The following is a 20,119-nucleotide window of genomic DNA, read 5'->3' as shown; positions in this document are numbered from 1 at the left end:
TTCATACTCGACACCTGAGATATTCCTCTCGAAATACGTGATCACCTAGGCACTGTTGCTGACGCAACCGGACAGGAGCGAAGACCTATTTGCTGAGCACAGACGCTCCGAGGGCGCGCGTACGTCGAATCCACTGCGAGCCACTGCCAGGCGCAGGTCAGCGCAACCCAAAGCTCTCGTGCCACTGCTGCCGACAGCGAGCAAATGAAAGTTGGGTCTATTTCTGGGTATACAGTTAGAGTTCTTTGTGTGTTATACTGACGTCACAGAACTCCGAGGCCCACTTACGCCGCTCCCATACGCGAGACACCTCTGGGCAGCATGTGTGTTTACAGTTGCTGACGCGACACCTGCGGATACTGGTGTCACAGAATAGCACAAGGTGCTTTGTTCCTAGCGTGGCCGATGCATCATGTGAAATGATCGACCAGCTATCGCTAGACATCTCAAAAACGTTAAAATTTCTCACCGCTGAAAGCCTGTGCACACTCACGAAAACACTGTTAATCATAAATGCATTCTAGTTGTTTGGAAAGAGAGCATTCTCTAAGCACAGACAGGGGGGGGGGGGGAAATCGGAACAATTACGCAAACAGAATTCGAAGCACTGTCTTACAGAAGAGAAAATAATGGCCAGAATTTTCGGTATCCTACAGCTACAGGTCTGGAGATGTCCAAATGCCTCAGTATTGGATGACTGACGCCATCCCTGCCAGAGATGGGTGGTCTGCTTCAACTTGTCTTTGAGCACTTGCTTTCTACGAACATTCTGTACACAGCTTGCCTCCATCTTTTTCGAATCAGCTTGTAGACGCTCATACATCTCAGCAAAAACATTGTCTTGTGAATGAATAGAGCATTATGATTGTATTTTGTACAGATCACCATATTGCACCGACAATTAAACACTGCAAAGTAGCCTACAGATCGTCAAATACAGAAAGACACTTACTCAATTACACTGCTCTTCCACTCAGGACAGGATATTGAGTACTAGAGCGCGAAACAGATCTGTAACTGAGAAATATATTACCGCATACCGTGTCGATGTAGTAAACATACAATTCGTATCGTGTGCCATTCAAAATCACCCATTTTACATCGTTCGTACATATACCACAAAGACAGACAGCACAGTGTACACTCCTCGCAACACTAGATATTTCCCTGTGAGATCGGCGGTCATCCACCCCCAACGGGTAACCAGAGCACGCTCAGCAAACCAAAGTCACTCTCAGAACTGTTCTATAAATTCGGGCTCGTTCCCCCTCGGCACGAACACGTTACTCTTTCTGGTCCGAAACTGCTTGCCTGTTTGCTTTTTCTACACACATTTCAAGACTCTGGGATTACAAGAATACATGTATTTTCACATGGTTTGCCACAATATTATACCATATTCTCTGTACTTCTCGACGCAAAGCACACAGCAGTATCTTACCGGTTGTTCACATAACGTAACTCCGAAGATATAGACTGGAAATTATTTCTCTACAATCCCGAAACTTTAGCTACGTTGGACATGCTGTAAACCACTGACTAACTAGAAACTTGTCACGCGTGCGAAGACATTTACGTGGAAACTCAAAAAAATTGAGAAAACTGATATTCGTACTCGCACTCGCACTGATGTCGGTGATGTAGCAGATTCCAAATCATCCCTATAATTTACAAGGTCAACTAAGGTGTTTCTCATGTCTAGAGAACCAGCAAACATGTCTTCCACATACTAGATGCACACACCACAATCGAGCTTCTCTCAATTAAATAAAGGCGCGAAATGTGCGGAGCAGGCAACCGAACAATTTACGTGAGAGAGAATAACGGTCCAGCGCAAATACACCTCCATATCCAATCTTCTCAAATTTCCACGCGATCACGAAAGCTCTCGAACACATACTAAGTATTAGTTCGCTATTCGGTCGTCTAGAGGACAACACGGTTAAGTCATCTACATTCCAACACGCCAACAGGCCGCTTCATTCGGACGGCTCCTACCGTTAAAGGGAAAAGTGGATCATCCACGCACAACTCACCAGCACTGCACACCAAGCATGCAGAGTAGCCATCCTAAGAAATCGGTCATATATATATTTTATCCCTGTACTTAAAACTAAATGTTACGATTGCGGCCTCAGTTGAATTACATTCAACAATGAGCGAATTATGGGAAATACACCCTGTTGATAGCTATGCCTCTGGAAATAGAAATATCAGTACCATTCTTATGACTTGAGATACTCTTCCCTTTGCTATCACAGTACTCGACGTCAAGTCCATACCTTCCTTACGACTGGACATAGTCATTTCCTTTGCACATGTTAGAACGCAAACACATACTTTATAAGGCTGATGTTCAAGGCGAAATTATCACTCACCCCCTGCTACTATGTATAATGCTTCGTCAATAACTGATCGCTGGCGATTCGAAATAATACTGACCGAAAATCAACGATTGGATGACATGTCTCATAAGTTTCTCTTGTGAGTGCTACCACTGTGTCTCAGAAAGAGAGGTTTAATCGCCTTACAAACCGCCAGACCTTAAAAAAAACCATCCCAACAACTACTGTATGTTAATGTCACAAGCAGTATTGGTTCCACATGTGCACACAAGTATCCATGCTATAAGCTATATCGGCTTTATAAATCCATGTATGGCATTACCTACGAGTCACGTGGATTTTCCAGACAAATACCGAGATGGTGGTCGCCAGAGAGTATATTATCAGACCAGCAGTCTGGTTACACATAGCCCACGATGCCTTATCGTCATAAAATCGCTGAATTTTGAAAGTGATTTGGCTAAGGAACGTGGTATGAAACCGCTATTTGCAACTCCCTCATGCCGCCGCCACTAGATATTTCTCCAGTATTTGTAACGTATTCTGTCTCGATACAATGTCAGAGGTTGCGTGATATATTCACTGAGTTATAGGTGATGACTGATTGAGAAGGATCTTATACAGTAGTAGATGATGTGCTGATTGAGGTCGTAAGAAATGTGCACTAGCTTATCAGATCTCTAGTGCTACGCTGTCCGCTAGAAATTTTGTCTATGATTTGGAATCGTCTTTCCTTTCAACCACATACATGTGTTGTATCCTACGGAGAATTTTTAGTGATTACAGCCACAAGTGTATCATATTTCTGACACTCTGATACCTCAAAACGAGTCACCCATTCAACCAACTGCCCCCTCAGACTCTACCACCCTATAGCTTTGTGCACGTGAGCGTTCCAATGTAAGTCGGAACTAAGTAGGGGTAGAGGAAAACTATATCTACCGCCTTCTGCAACCCATATAGAAACAGGCGAAGCTGAGTTACTGCGACAGAACTGTGTTTTGAGCATTCGACAAAAATGAAACCTGCTCCTGCAAAACGAGGTAGTACAGGGCTATTACAAATGATTGAAGCGATTTCATAAATTCACTGTAGCTCCATTCATTGACATATGGTCACGACACACTACAGATATATAGAAAAACTCATAAAGTTTTGTTCGACTGAAGCCGCACTTCAGGTTTCTGCCGCCAGAGCGCTGGAGAGCGCAGTGAGACAAAATGGCGACAGGAGCCGAGAAAGCGTATGTCGTGCTTGAAATGCACTCACATCAGTCAGTCATAACAGTGCGACACTTCAGGACGAAGTTCAACAAAGATCCACCAACTGCTAACTCCATTCGGCGATGGTATGCGCAGTTTAAAGCTTCTGGATGCCTCTGTAAGGGGAAATCAACGGGACGACCTGCAGTGAGCGAAGAAACGGTTGAACGCGTGCGGGCAAGTTTCACGCATAGTGATGTGAAAGATTCAGTGTTTAAACCTCCTCTACCAAGAAACGTGCCAGAACTGCGAGCTCGCATCAACAATGCTTTCGAACTCATTGATGGGGACATGCTGCGCCGAGTGTGAGAGGAACTTGATTATCGTCTTGATGTCTGCCGAATCACTAAAGGGGCACATATCGAACATTTGTGAATGCCTAAAAAAACTTTTTGAGTTTTTGTATGTGTGTGCAAAGCATTGTGAAAATATCTCAAATAATAAAGTTATTGTAAAGCTGTGAAATCGCTTCAATCATTTGTAATAACCCTGTATAGAAGACAGTATGGGAACTGGGGGAAGGACGTGGATTTTGCTACTGTTTGTGGTGCTTCTCCAAACTACAAGCAGCCACTATAGATCCACGTCTCTCAGGGCCCATTCACGTCTATCACCCCAACATTCTATCAATGTTATTCTATTCCATCCACCAGACAGAAATTACGAACTATAAAAGCTCCACTAACTTATCTGATAGAGAACTAGATAAGATTTTTACCACATCTCTCTCCTCCCATATATCCAAAACAAATAGCACATGCATTGAGCACATGTGACGATCCTATTAAATATACAGGTATTGATTCACTGCACAGAACAGTTTAAAGTTTCACCACGTGTACTGCAGGAGGATGTCCGTGTCCCGCAGACCATACCGTACATCGCAAGAGACGCTCCCTGTGACACTGCGTCGTTGTTTGAAATATTGTTTTATTCTACTGTAACACGCTTTGTACACTGCCATACATTTTGTTTTTCCGTCACGACTTTAAGATCTGTGTCAGGTTCTAAACTGACATTAACACGTGTTGAGCCATTGCCTCACGCAGAAAACTAAATGTCGCACAGTGGAAATCATCTTGTTTCTCCGGCTACCATAACACGCCGCACACACTGAATGATTTTAAATAAAAGACAGTTACAACGTAAGGAAACTGGAAGAGTTTGGCGGCGTTGTGGAGAGTTTCCAAACCACATTTAAACTCATCTGTCACATTGACGGAATAGCTGATTGCTCTGAATTCTATTTCGTCTGATTCCTCATATTGGAGTCATGTACGCGATCACTGTTTCGGTGCTAGCCATCCCCAGGTGTCACCCCTCCACAAAACTCTTTCTCCAGCTGAAACAAGTGTTGTCAGTCAGTCAGTATATGGTAACCAACTGCGTGCCAGTGGATGGATGGGATGGAAAAAACACCCCCGATGTACTGAAATAGTAAGCATTACAGTTGATTGTGTGAACTATTTTACCAATTTTACAGTAATTTCAACACTGACCAGTGTTTCCGAATTTCGTTATCATAGCTAAACCCTCCTCTCCCTACTTTACGAGTATCATTATGAATGTGGATAGATGACTGTGCAGTACGTCCATGCTTTGTTAATTCTCGAACACATACATCATCAAAGTATATCAGACAGCGCTCTACATATTTCTAACTCTTCGAGCATGGTGCTTAATTTATGATCTATATCTATGCTGATGGGAGTCACAGAGATCTCACGCAGTATTAGGATAAAATTAGAGACTCAAAGAACATCCTCACACTGTCACTGACCAACCTGCCCTGCAGCACAGTTACCGATTTAATCTGCAATCGACCAGAAGTAGACCGCTACATTCCAAGCCTTGTGAATGAATGGAGCTTGCCGAGTCCTTGCCCATCCAAGGGCACAAGATTTCTCGAGATGCGCCCATGTCGAGGAGGTTAGCGCTCCTTATCGATGTATCATAACAGATCTGAATGTGTTGTGATGTAATAGCAGACGGTGAATGAGAACAGGAAACGAATGATTTTTATGTGCGATGGAGTTCCAGACGGATGTAGTTCGAAGCATTATTACGTAAATCAACCAAGCTATCAATTTTAAAGTGTTATTCCAGATTCTACGGTCAGTACCTGGAAGATATTGGTAAGAGAGAACATAAACACACGCACTCCTAAGGCTACAATGTTCCTCACTTAAAACAGGCTATAATGTTAGATTGTTTGCCTTTCCAACCTATCAGTCATATGGATTGTAGCGCTGTAAATATTTCAATATGAAAAATATATATCAAGCGCAAGACATACATCCCTCTTCCCGGTTATTCTACGATAAATTACGTTATCGAACTGTAAAACGAAACAACTACTTCCTTAATACATTGACTGTGTGTGATACAGGCACAATATAGCTTTCCAGAGATGTATAGCTTCCACAGTTCAAATCCGATCACGCTTCAGAAATTATACTATGCCTGCCCCAGCCCTATATAAAATTATCGTTAGTAATGGGGAATACCTCTTACAAGGAAACAGATAAACGCATAGCAGCAGCGTCCGGCATGTTAAAATTACAAGTCATCCCGCCACTAACTCTGTAAACAGTACATCTGTCAGGCAAATGTATACAAGGGGCTTTCAGTGCCTCACAAGCACCTATCGCTAACTTAGTTATGAAGCTGAAGTCTCGATTTTACACCCAAGATGCGACAGGGGGATCGCAAATAGACAATGCATTAAATCACATACAGAACACGTGGCTGTATACGAGTCGAACACAGGCTATGTCACGCGACTGATGCATCCTGACAGAACAGTGGAAAAATTTACCTACTCAACTTCTCCCTGTCTAGAATGCATCATCAGTCTACCATTAAATCATACCTCGTTACAGCTCCATCTCAATCGATCTCCCCGTCCACTCTCTGTCATACTATAACGCAGATGCATGTAAGTTTAGAGGTGAATGGTTCTCTGTCTTCCTGAAAAGCGTCAAATACAGTAGTCAAATCGTGTGTATCACTGGTACCTCAATAGACATACAGTATAATGCTGCCTAGATGAAAAAAAAAGAAAATTGACTGCTTCCCTGATTCCCTTTGCTTCCATGTCGACGTTTTCTCGGATTCCTATTGGTGCCACATACTTGTTCCAATGTACAATTTGCTGTGCTCCAAACAGGAGATACGCAAGTACTTCCTCAATTTCCCCACATTTCGGTGTATATTCTGTCAATTTATACCAATGCCCCCATCATTTTTCGCAATACTACGGATTTTATATCAGTGTAATTGAGTAAGAGTCTTTCCGTATTTGACGATCTGTAGGCCACTTTGCAGTGTTTAATTGTCGGTGCAGTATGGTGATCTGTACAAAATACAATCATAATTCTCTCTTCATTCATAAGACATCCTTTTTGCCGCGATTTATGAGCGTCTACAAACTTATTCGAAAAAGATGGAGGCAAGCTATGTACGGAATGTTCTTAGAAATCAAGTGTTCAAAGACAAGTTGAAGCAGACCACCCATCTCTGGCAGAGATGGCGTCAGTCATCAAATACTGTGGCATTAGGACATCTCCAGACCTGTAGCTGTAGGATACCGAAAATTCTGGCCATTATTTTCTCTTCTGTAAGACAGGGCTTCGAATTATGTTTGCGTAATTGTTCTTATTTCTCCCCCATCGGTGATTAGAGAGTGCTCTATTTCCTTTGCTTTTATGATTAACAGTGTTTTCGCGAGCGTGCACAGCCTTTTAGCAGAGAGAAAGTTTAGCATTTCTGAGTCGTATATTGATAGCAGGACGAACATATCACACGATGCGTCAGCCACACTGGGTACGTATGCATGGCTACACTCAGGTATCGCACTAGCAATGGTAATCACAAGTGCTGCCCAGAGGCTTCTGACATATGGCACTGACGTGAGTATGCTTTGAGTTCTGTGACGTTGATATAACACTTGAAGAACTCTAACTGTATACCTGAAAATAGACCCAACTTTCACCTGCTCGCTATAGGCAGCAGCGACGTGAGAACTATGGCTCACACTGGCCTGCGTCCGGTGGTGGCTTGCGGTGGCGTCGATGGGTGAGCGCCCTTGGAGCGTCTGAGCTCTGCAAATAGGTCTTCTCTTCCATCCGGTCGCGTCAGTAACGGTGCCTAGGTGATCACATATTTCGAGAGGAGTTTCTCAGGTGTCGAGTATGAAAGGGATTCCGCCGCCTCACGCTTGAGAGATATGAACGGGCACCTGCGTGTGGCTTGTCAGCTGCCGGTGCATCCTGACTTCTGGGAGTGTGTGCGGCAGCCTCCTGTGCTGTCCAGTGGACAGGGGGCGGCGGGCGGTGCCTGAGAATGTTGTTTGCATGTCTGTGCATTGCTTTGTGAACAGGTCTGTAGGCTGTGCTATGTGTTATTTTTACAGTTTATGAGTTGATTTCGTGTCTGCACATCAGTGTACTGCATTATTTAGGAGAACTTTGCATGTCTGTGTGATGCGTACTGAAATTAATTCGGTAATTTGGGAGTCGTTTGTGTGTCTGAGGAGCGCTATTTCGTTAATTTACAAGTAGTTTATAGATTTGTAGGGTGTATGGCGTTACCCCAAGCATGTCAGAGCATGTGTTTTGTATCAGTGTGATAAATATACTATCTCAAATCCATCCCTAAATAAATTGTTCCAAAATAAATAAAGTACACTCCTTCCTCTCTTCAGCAGCCCAGCGCAGGTTGTATCATTTTCCCCTCCAGACAGCCAATTTGGGTTATGTCATGGAATGGACGACAGTGCCCTCTGGTGGCAGTACTGTGTACTAGGTCAGTTGGACTCCGGACCCTGTGGCGACTACACTTCGTGGTGGTACTGCCTCTAATTGTTTAAATAAATAGTGCTTGCAAAATACTAATGTCCAGTACAGGTTGAGTCCTCTTCCTTCCATTTCCTAGGACGAGGTGGCAGTCGGATGACTTAGGTTAGTGGAGGTAGCTATTTTCCCGCCATTTTCTTAGGTTAGTAGAGGTAGCCATGGTGTGTTGCATTATCCTGTTGGAAGCTGAACTTTTAGCCAGGGGGGGTGTGGCAGGGGGGCGTGGCACTTTCCCGCCATCTTGGATAACGGTACTTGCGTCATCAGCAGATGTCGAGGCTTACATCTTGGATGACGTCATAGGCTGTTGCGAAGTCTACAAGCCACCATCTTAGATGACGTCATTGCCGCCATCTTGGATATGTCTGGCAACGATAAAGAGTCACGCTGTACGAATATAGCGCTATTACTAATAGGAAGGCAGCGTTCTACCCCACCAACAGGTGAATGCTGGTCTAGCTGCACTGGACACCTCGGTGCCGGTCTGACCACACTGGACAAGTCTGAGAGGACTGACTGTGTCCAGCTGGTTGTGGGATGTTTGCTAGTTTGACAAAAACAAAAGTTATATTAAATGTAGGTAATTATGGCCCCCATTTAGCGATAATTCTACATTCAATTTTGTATGTGTAGTATGAGATGAAAAGTATCCAGACACCTAGCTGAAAATGACTTACAAGTTGCGCTAGGAAGTCAGTTCCGGCGAGATCGTGCACCAGCACCCTCACCTGAAGATGGCGGCCAGTTGGACCGCGGAAATATTGTGTCATGAAGACGTTATGATCCGGCTGCATACCCGAGAAGAATATTATCAATTATTACGCCGGGAAAGCCTTCGTAGCCATATCAGCTGACGTTTGTGGGAAGTAATCAAATTACTATTCACGTAAAAACAACAAAAACATACATATGTCTAGTCGTAAGGGAAGGAAAGTTTTGACGTTGTGAATTATGATTTCAACGCATTGAGAAGTGTATCCGAACGTAAGGGGTGATAGATTCATTTCGTAAACAGCTGCACAATATAGCATTGCAAGGGCTCAACTGGACCTGCTATAGTGTACAAACAGGTCGGACAGTACGGCTGTAACAAAACCTCCCCTCATTGGCAACCATAACCGTATCCTCGCATTTTCCTCGTTGCACTATCAACAATGATGTTGATTACAGTACACCAATCCGTATCGGTGATGTCTCTAAAATCCTTTCGTCCGCGGGAGCGTTGTTGATTATCACATAGCGCCGGACGCCTGTGCTTTATAACGCTGTTTTGAGAGATTCTTGGCAGCATACAGCACCTTCCGGAAGCGCCGAGTGGAAAACTTAAACGTCAGATAATTTCCTAGGACTGAAGAGAATCGTGACACGTAGGTGGTGTGAGTGTGGGCATACCGTAATTTTTTCGGGCGCTGTACTCATATAAACGATAACTGCACTGCTTGTCTGAAATATGTGTATGTTGCAGTGTAAAGTGACTGTGGCTTATGTTCCGGCATGTCCAGAGAAACTGACTGTGTGTCCTGTCGTGAGGGAGGTATAGATTTGACGTGGAAAACTGCGATAGCCGTAAGGTGGATGAAGGAATTTTTTATGTGGAAAATTATGTGCACTATAAATTTTGAGATTCGTTCCAGAACCACGGCCTGCAAGAGAAGACACTTCCAGTTCATCGCTCGGTGTCGGACTGCAGCAGCATTCCTATTTCATTGTAGTTACAGTGATAAAAATATGCCTCATTCGCAATAATCTTGTGAGTCTGGAGATGACCGTAGAAAGCGTAGCAGCAACCGAGCAGGTGGAGGCCAGGAACAGCATCTCAGCTTACACCTTTGTTCCGGGGTGGGGTTGGCCCCACCCTTTGTACACCAGTTCAGAGAGTCCGAGAAAGCTTATGGCTTATGACGATTTGGCTCGTGACTCCCCCTGGATGGGTGAACAACTAATACCCAGTTTGCGTTGAATCGCCGTCGGGACCGCATGTGTCGAGTGCATACTCTGTGGTAATTTGAGAAGATTCAATATGACGTGTGTTTGCGCTGGGGGTACTCCTACCACTGAGGTCCTCCTGGGGTGGGAGGTCGTCCACAGCCGCTAGCCGCGTGGGACCCGAACTGACGCCTGCACGTGCTGCGGGGTGCGCATCCTGACTGCTGGCAGCGTGCGCGGTGGCGTTCTGTGCACGGGGGATGGCGGGGAGTGTGCGCTTCGCCATCGAAACATTTTTAACTCTGCAATTACGTGTGATGTGTGTTCCGTGACGGTATTCCTTGCACGATCAGAATTAAAAGAAGGGTGATCGATTTAATTACTTGTTACGAGACCTGCATCTTTCCAAACAGCAGAGAATGATGAGCGAGAGAAATCCTACCCCCGCAAATTGATTATATTTAATAAATAGACAATATACCCTTGAATTTCCCATCGTGAGATGCTTCCTCTCCGCTGCAGAGCCGCCAGTTTCTAGGTAGAGAAGGGGAGATGGAGAGGGGAGGGGGACAATAGGCTGACAGGGAGGGAGGAACGGTTTCCTGGAACATTCTTTAAATAAATAAACAAAGTATATTCCATACACTGCCTTGAATCCCATAAACTGTTTAATAAACAGTATTCGACACATTGTCTAAATTGTTGAAACAATATTCCATATACTGAAATCGATTTCGGCACAAATTCTGTAACTAAATAAATAAACTATATACCATACGTTGTCATAAATAATTAAAGAATATTCCACACATGTGTCTTGAAAGGAGGGTATAAGATGAACATCAACAAAAGCAAAACGTGGATAATGGAATGTAGTCGAATTAAGTCGGGTGATGCTGAGGGAATTAGATTAGGAAATGAGACGCTTAAAGTAGTAAAGGAATTTTGCTATTTGGGGAGCAAAATAACTGATGATGGTCGAAGTAGAGAGGATATAAAATGTAGACTGGCGATGGCAAGGAAAGCGTTTCTGAAGAAGAGAAATTTGTTAACATCGAGTATAGATTTAAGTGTCAGAAAGTCATTTCTGAAAGTATTTGTATGGAGTGTAGCCATGTATGGAAGTGAAACATGGACGGTAAATAGTTTGTACAAGAAGAGAATAGAAGCTTTTGAAATGTGGTGCTACAGAAGAATGCTGAAGATTAGATGGGTAGATCACATAACTAATGAGGAAGTATTGAATAGAATTGGGGAGAAGAGAAGTTTGTGGCACAACTTGACTAGAAGAAGGGATCGGTTGGTAGGACATGTGTTGAGGCATCAAGGGATCACCAATTTAGTATTGGAGGGCAGCGTGGAGGGTAAAAACCGTAGAGGGAGACCAAGAGATGAATACACTAAGCAGATTCAGAAGGGTGTAGGTTGCAGTAGGTACTGGGGGATGAAGAAGCTTGCACAGGATAGAGTAGCATGGAGAGCTGCATCAAACCAGTCTCAGGACTGAAGACCACAACAACAACAACATTCCATACATTGTACAAATTGTTTAAATAATATTCTATAGACTGCAATCGAAATCCTTCCTAACGACAGGGTCTTTTCCCGCCAATTTCCAGGAGGTGGGTTACCATAGGGGGAGGGATGAATTAATTGATCAATTTAATTAAGCTGTCAATCAAACTGATTAGAGTGAGAGGGGCTATTCCAATAACTCAGACCTGAAAATATACCTGTAGCAGCGAAAGGGAGGGGGTGGATTGAAGGTTTCCTGAGGGTTGGGGTGGGGAACAATAGGATAAGGTCCTGTCAATCAAAAGGAAGGATCCTTTTAGCAGAACAATAGGTTAAGGACCCATCAATCAAAGGAGAATATAGGTTAACGACCTGTCAGTCAAAGCAGAATAATAGTTTTGCCCCTGAGTGCATCTCCCCTGATGTAAGCAACCCGTACTAACAAAATGCACCAAAAAAGGCCTTGTCCCTCTACTACTCTCATCTGTTCATAGATAGTGTGTTCACTTTTGGAGATTCGATCTTTGTGTTTGTTTAATAGCTCCCATTTGTCTGCATCTCTGAATATCTCTTCTAGTGTTTCTGTGGTAATTCGCGTAAGTGGCCGTGCAGGCCACAGTAAATATCGAAATGTTCCTCAAATCCATAAGCCCGCATCAGCAGTCGCCACAGTCAGCAAGCGAAACGTGCAGCAAATGTGCTGGATAAGGGCTGTGCCCAGTTAGGAAGTAAACCACGCCATGGCTCGCATTGGCATGTTTCATCTGTAACTGTTCCCTGATGTTGGGGAAAAAGGTGTTCAGCCTATGACCCTAATCACTTTGGTCCCATTCTCACTGCCAGATGTCAACCCATCAAGAGTTTAGTTGCCAGCTGGCCAATGTGGCCGAGCGGTTCTAGGCGCTTCAGTCCGTAACCGCGCTGCTGCTACGGTCGCAGGTTCGAATCCTGCCTCGGGCGTGGATGTGTGTGACGTCCTTAGTTAGTTAGGTTTAAGTAGTTCTAAGTCTAGAGGACTGATGACCTCAGATGTTAAATCCCATAGTGCTTAGAGCCATTTGAATGAGTCTATGTAGCCACAAACTTACAGTTGAAGTTTTTTGGCCTTATTTGTAGTTAGTTTTATGTGCTGGTCATATTGTCATATTTGTCATCAACATCTATTCCCATGTATCATGTGACTGTTTCTTTTTTGATGTTTGGGTTACTTATTTTATCGGTGGGTGTCTACATCTACATCTACATACATACTCCGCAATCCACCATACGGTGCGTGGCGGAGGGTACCTCGTACCATAACTAGCATCTTCTCTCCATGTTCCACTCCCAAACAGAACGAGGGAAAAATGACTGCCTATATGCCTCTGTACGAGCTCTAATCTCTCTTATCTTATCTTTGTGGTCTTTCCGCGAAATGTAAGTTGGCTGCAGTAAAATTTTACTGCAGTCAGCCTCAAATGCTGGTTCTCTAAATTTCCTCAGTAGCGATTCACGAAAAGAACGCCTCCTTTCCTCTAGAGACTCCCACCCGAGTTCCTGAAGCATTTCCGTAACCCTCGCGTGATGGTCAAACCTACCAGTAACAAATCTAGCAGCCCGCCTCTGAATTGCCTCTATGTCCTCCCTCAATCCGACCTGATAGGGATCCCAAACGCTCGAGCAGTACTCAAGAATAGGTCGTATTAGTGTTTTATAAGCGGCCTCCTTTACAGATGAACCACGTCTTCCTAAAATTCTACCAATGAACCAAAGACGACTATCCGCCTTCCCCACAACTGCCATTACATGCTTGTCCCACTTCATATCACTCTGCAATGTTACGCCCAAATATTTAATCGACGTGACTGTGTCAAGCGCTGCACTACTAATGGAGTATTCAAACATTACGGGATTTTCCTATTCATCTGCATTAATTTACATTTATCTATATTTAGAGTTAGCTGCCATTCTTTAGACCAATCACAACACCTGTCCAAGTCATCTTGTATCCTCCTACAGTCACTCGACGACGACACCTTCCCGTACAACACAGCATCATCAGCAAACAGCCGCACATTGCTATCCACCCAATCCAAAAGATCATTTATGTAGATAGAAAACAACAGCGGACCTGCCACACTTCCCTGGGGCACTCCAGATGATACCCTCACCTCCGATGAACACTCACCATCGAGGACAACGTACTGGGTTCTATTACTTAAGAAGTCTTTGTATTGTGCCTGTCATTAGTGTATAAACTGTTCTACATGCCGCGATTATGATTTTTGTTTGTATTGCACCAATGTTGTATTGCGACCAGGACACCACTGGCTTTGCTCTCTAATGCCGAACTTGTGTCTGCTGATACCACTACCAGCATGTAGCCTGTAACTCCATATCGATTAGATGTAGGAGAGGTTCGAATGAGATATCCCTGAGCACGGGACCGCATATCAAGCCTTTGGGGCATCCTTTGTATCCCTTTTGACTATGCTATGACCTTTTGACCTGCTAATCTGCTACTCAGTTTATACAATAGTCGAGGAAACTATTGTGCAGGCTTACGGGTACCTGAAGTTCCCGGAGTTGCACTAACAAAACAGGCCACCAAAGATTGTCGAATGAGCCTGCAATATCGATTGAAATCGCTATTGTATATTTAGGTGGGGTGTGCCCTATAATCTGGAAAACTTTGTTTATTGCGTCTTCGGTTGATTTACCTGCTCTGAATCCGTATTGACGTGAGCTAGGATCGTAGAGCTCCCTGTGCGCACAGGAGCCATTCCTGCACCTTAGCTAGAGAATTGAAAAGGCTTATTGGCCTGTAGGATATGGTTCTGAAGGCGCTTTGTTGGCTGATTTTTAATTATTACAATACGAACTGTCGTCCACGATTCAGGCACCCTGCACAGACGCAGAACGTCGTTAAATAAGTCTGTTAAGTGCAACTTGTTGCATTGTTTCTGAGGTTTTTTTTTTTCTTTTTTGGCTGGAGATTTCTTGTTCCTTAGTTTGGCTACTGTTAATGCGATGTCCTCCATCGCGAATGCAAAGGCGACGGTTTCAGTTATATACACCCTGTTTGATTTGTCTCTTAGTTGGTGTTGCGTTGGTGTGTCTGTGGCTGGGTCATCATCTGATGGGAACGTGTATAGCAGGAGCGGCGCTGTATTTCTCCAACGTTGTGTTTTTGTGCCTTCTTCCCTTTTCAGTGTTGACAGAACTAACGGGGACTCAATTCTTTCCGCAGTTATTTTGAAGGGTTTGCAATTAGATGAAGATTACACTGAAGCGCCAAAGGAACTGGTATAGGCATGCTTATTCAAATACAGAGATTTGTAAACAGGCAGAATACGGCGCTGCAGTCGGCAACGCCTACGTAAGACAAAAAGTGTCTAGCTCAGTTGATAGGTAGGTTACTGATGCTACAACGACAGATTATTAAGATTTATGTTAGTTTGAACGTGGTGTTATGGTCGGCGTACGAGCGATGGAACACAGCACCTGCGAGGTCTCGATAAAGTGGGGATTTTCCAATAAGACCATCTCACGAGTGTACCGTGAATACTAGGAATCTGGTAAAACATCAAATCTCCGACATCGCTAGGGCCCGAAAAAAATCCTGCAAGAACGGGACCAACGACGACTGAAGAGAATCGTTCAGTGTAACAGAAGTGCAACCCGTCCGCAAATTGCTGTAGATTTCAGTGCTGGGCCATTAACAAGTGTCAGGGTGCTAATCATTCAACGACACATCATCGATATGAGCTTAGGGAGCCGAAGGCCGACTCGTATACCCTGGATGACTGCACGACACAAAGCTTTCCGCCTCGCTTGGGCCCGTTAACACCAACATTGGACTGCTGATGACTGGAAACATGTTGCCTGGGCGGAAAGTCTCGTTTCAAATTGTATCTAGCCGATGGACGTGTACGAGTATGGAGTCAACCTCATGAATCCATAGACCCTGCATGTCAGGAGGGGATTGTTTAAGCTCTGCCGGCCGATGTGGCCGAGCGGTTCTAGGCGCTTTAGTCTGGAACCGGGCGACCGCTACGGTCGCAGGTTCGAATCCTGCCTCGTGCATGGATGTGTTTGATGTCCTTAGGTTAGTTAGGTTTAAGTAGTTCTAAGTTCTAGGCGACTGATGACCTCAGCTCAGAGCCATTTGAACCATTTGTTTAAGCTCTGTAATGGTGTGAGGCGTGTGCAGTTGGAGTGACATGAGACCCCTGATACGTAGAAAAACGACTCTGTCAGGTGACATGCACGTAAGCATTCTATCTGATCACGTGCATCCATTCATATCCATTTGAATTTGGACGGACTTGGGCAATTCCAGCAGGATAATACGTCACCCCACACGTCCAGAATTGCTTCAGAGTGTATCCAGGAACACCCTTCCGTGGTTAAACACTTCCGTTGGCCATTAAACTCCCCAGATGTGAACATTATTGAGCATATCTGGGATACCTTGTAACATGCTTTTCAGAAGAGATCTCCACCACCTCGTACTATTAAGGATTTATGGGCAGCCCTGCAGGATTCATGGTGTCAGTTCCCTCCACTCCACTTCAGACATTAGTCGAATCCATGCCACATCGTGTTGTGGCTTTTCTATGTGCGTCACGAGGGCACTACACGATAGTAGGCAGGTGTACCAGTTTCTTTGACTGTTCAGTATGTGCTGAGACATGTTTCTCCCAGTGCTGTTTCCTTGTCGTCTCAGTACGTTCTTAGACATGTCCTCGGAGTTTCTCTAGTCCTGTAATCTTATTTGTCAATCTCTGGCTGTGACTGCTCCTTGATGTCATTTTATCTTCTGTCTCATATCCTGTCTAAGTCTGATTAGTTTAGTGCTCCAAGATGCTTTTGTTCTTGGTCTGTTTGATATTCATGGTCTAGCAATGTTGTGCAGTTTGTAATATTTCAGCTAATGTGTGAGTCCTATAATCAACACAGCCAAAGGCCTTGCCGCAGTGGTAACACAGGTTCCTGTCAGATCACCAAAGTTACGTGCTGTCAGGCTCAGCTAGCACTTGGATGGGTCACCGTCCGGGGCTGCAGAGTGCTGTCGGCAAGCGGGGTGGACTCAGCACTCGTGAGGCCAATTGAGGAGCTACTCGATTGAGGAGGACTGTTTTGTTACAGCGACTCCGTGAACTTCATGTACCTGTAACCATGCCAGTGGTCGAGAGAGCAGTGTGCTGACCACGTGCCCCTCTGCATCCTCATTCGGTGACGCCTCAGGGCTGACGATGACATGGCGTCCGGTCGGTACCGTTGGGCCTTCCAGACCTGTTCAGATGGTGGTTGTTTGTTTTGTTTGTATAATCAATACAACTGGTTATATTACTGTTTCAAATGGCTCTGAACACTATGGGACTTATCATCTGAGATCATCAGTCCCCTAGAACTTAGAACTACTTGAACCTAACTAACCTAAGGACATCACACACATCCATGCCCGAGGCAGGATTCGAACCTGCAACCGTAGCGGTCGCGCGGTTCGAGACTGAAGCGCCTAGAACCGCTTGGCCACTCTGGTCGCCGGTTATATTATTGATTTGTTCCTCTTGTGCGTACATTCTCAATTTGTTTCATTCTGCTTTGCTGATAAAAAGTCAGTTGTGTGTGCGTGGCATGTATATTGTAACAGGAAAAGTTGGAGAAGCTATACAGTAGGTTGATTTTTCGCGAATGCAGTGGCCCCTAGTGCACAAAGTAAGGAGCTGCAACGTTACTTGACGTCAACACGATACTAGTTAATTATTTAGATCGCAGCTACATATGTGTGAAAGAAAAGAGAATGATAAGTTTCATGTTCATTACTTTCACTTAGAAAGGGAAGTTTTTTGATGTTAAATAAAAAGACAAACCTGCGAGTTTACGTGTGAACGGTAGAATTTTTTATTAAAACCCAAAAAACTTTCAAAATATAAGTGTAAGTCATTCCAAAATTCAAATCAAGAACAGCTGCCAACACGAGTAACGTAGAAGTAGGTATCCTCGGAGTAGTGAAGCAACTTAAATCACTTAGCAAAAGCAAGTATTCCAATCCAGATTGTAAACCAGCTACGTCCCTTTCAGAGTATGCTGATGCAATAGCTGCATACTTAACAATCATATACAACCGTTAGCTCGACGAAAGATCCGTATCCAAAGACTTAAAGACTGGAAAGTTGCACAGGTCACACCAATATTCAAGAAAGGTAGTAGGAGTAATCCACTAAATTACAGGCCCATATCATTAACGTCGATATGTTGCAGGATTTTGGAACATATATTATGTTCGAACATTATGAATTACCTCAAAGAAAACGGTCTATTGACGCACTGTCAACACGGATCTAGAAAACATTGTTCTTGTGAAACACAGCTACAGTAGCTCTTTGCTCGCACAAAGTGTTGAGTACTATTGAGAAGGGATTTCTGATTAATTGCGTATTTCTGGATTTCTGGAAGGCTTTTGACACTGTACCACACAAGCGGCTTGTAGCGAAATTGCGTGCTTATGGAATATCATCTCAGTTATGTGACTGGATTCATGATTTCCTGTCAGTTCGTAGTAATTGACGGAAAGCCATCGATTAAAACAGAAGCGATTTCTGGCGTTCCCCAAGGTAGTGTTATAGGCCCTCCACTGTTTCTTATCTACACTCCTGGAAATGGAAAAAAGAACACATTGACACCGGTGTGTCAGACCCACCATACTTGCTCCGCACACTGCGAGAGGGCTGTACAAGCAATGATCACACGCACGGCACAGCGGACACACCAGGAACCGCGGTGTTGGCCGTCGAATGGCGCTAGCTGCGCAGCATTTGTGCACCGCCGCCGTCAGTGTCAGCCAGTTTGCCGTGGCATACGGAGCTCCATCGCAGTCTTTAACACTGGTAGCATGCCGCGACAGCGTGGACGTGAACCGTATGTGCAGTTGACGGACTTTGAGCGAGGGCGTATAGTGGGCATGCGGGAGGCCGGGTGGACGTACCGCCGAATTGCTCAACACGTGGGGCGTGAGGTCTCCACAGTACATCGATGTTGTCGCCAGTGGTCGGCGGAAGGTGCACGTGCCCGTCGACCTGGGACCGGACCGCAGCGACGCACGGATGCACGCCAAGACCGTAGGATCCTACGCAGTGCCGTAGGGGACCGCACCGCCACTTCCCAGCAAATTAGGGACACTGTTGCTCCTGGGGTATCGGCGAGGACCATTCGCAACCGTCTCCATGAAGCTGGGCTACGGTCCCGCACACCGTTAGGCCGTCTTCCGCTCACGCCCCAACATCGTGCAGCCCGCCTCCAGTGGTGTCGCGACAGGCGTGAATGGAGGGACGAATGGAGACGTGTCGTCTTCAGCGATGAGAGTCGCTTCTGCCTTGGTGCCAATGATGGTCGTATGCGTGTTTGGCGCCGTGCAGGTGAGCGCCACAATCAGGACTGCATACGACCGAGGCACACAGGGCCAACACCCGGCATCATGGTGTGGGGAGCGATCTCCTACACTGGCCGTACACCACTGGTGATCGTCGAGGGGACACTGAATAGTGCACGGTACATCCAAACCGTCATCGAACCCATCGTTCTACCATTCCTAGACCGGCAAGGGAACTTGCTGTTCCAACAGGACAATGCACGTCCGCATGTATCCCGTGCCACCCAACGTGCTCTAGAAGGTGTAAGTCAACTACCCTAGCCAGCAAGATCTCCGGATCTGTCCCCCATTGAGCATGTTTGGGACTGGATGAAGCGTCGTCTCACGCGGTCTGCACGTCCAGCACGAACGCTGGACCAACTGAGGCGCCAGGTGGAAATGGCATGGCAAGCCGTTCCACAGGACTACATCGAGCATCTCTACGATCGTCTCCATGGGAGAATAGCAGCCTGCATTGCTGCGAAAGGTGGATATACACTGTACTAGTGCCGACATTGTGCATGCTCTGTTGCCTGTGTCTATGTGCCTGTGGTTCTGTCAGTGTGATCATGTGATGTATCTGACCCCAGGAATGTGTCAATAAAGTTTCCCCTTCCTGGGACAATGAATTCACGGTGTTCTTATTTCAATTTCCAGGAGTGTATATACACGATTTGGGATACAATATGAGCATGCGTCTTAAGTTATCTGCAGATGACGTTGTCGTTTATCGACTAGTAAAGTCATTAGAAGATCAAAACAAATTTAAAAAATTTTAGGAAAGATATCTGCATGGTGCAAAAATTGACAGTTGACCCT

This window comes from Schistocerca cancellata, chromosome 4 (genome assembly GCF_023864275.1).
Source record: "Schistocerca cancellata isolate TAMUIC-IGC-003103 chromosome 4, iqSchCanc2.1, whole genome shotgun sequence".
NCBI lineage: Eukaryota > Metazoa > Arthropoda > Insecta > Orthoptera > Acrididae > Schistocerca > Schistocerca cancellata.
Note: the sequence above shows the minus strand (reverse complement) of the source record.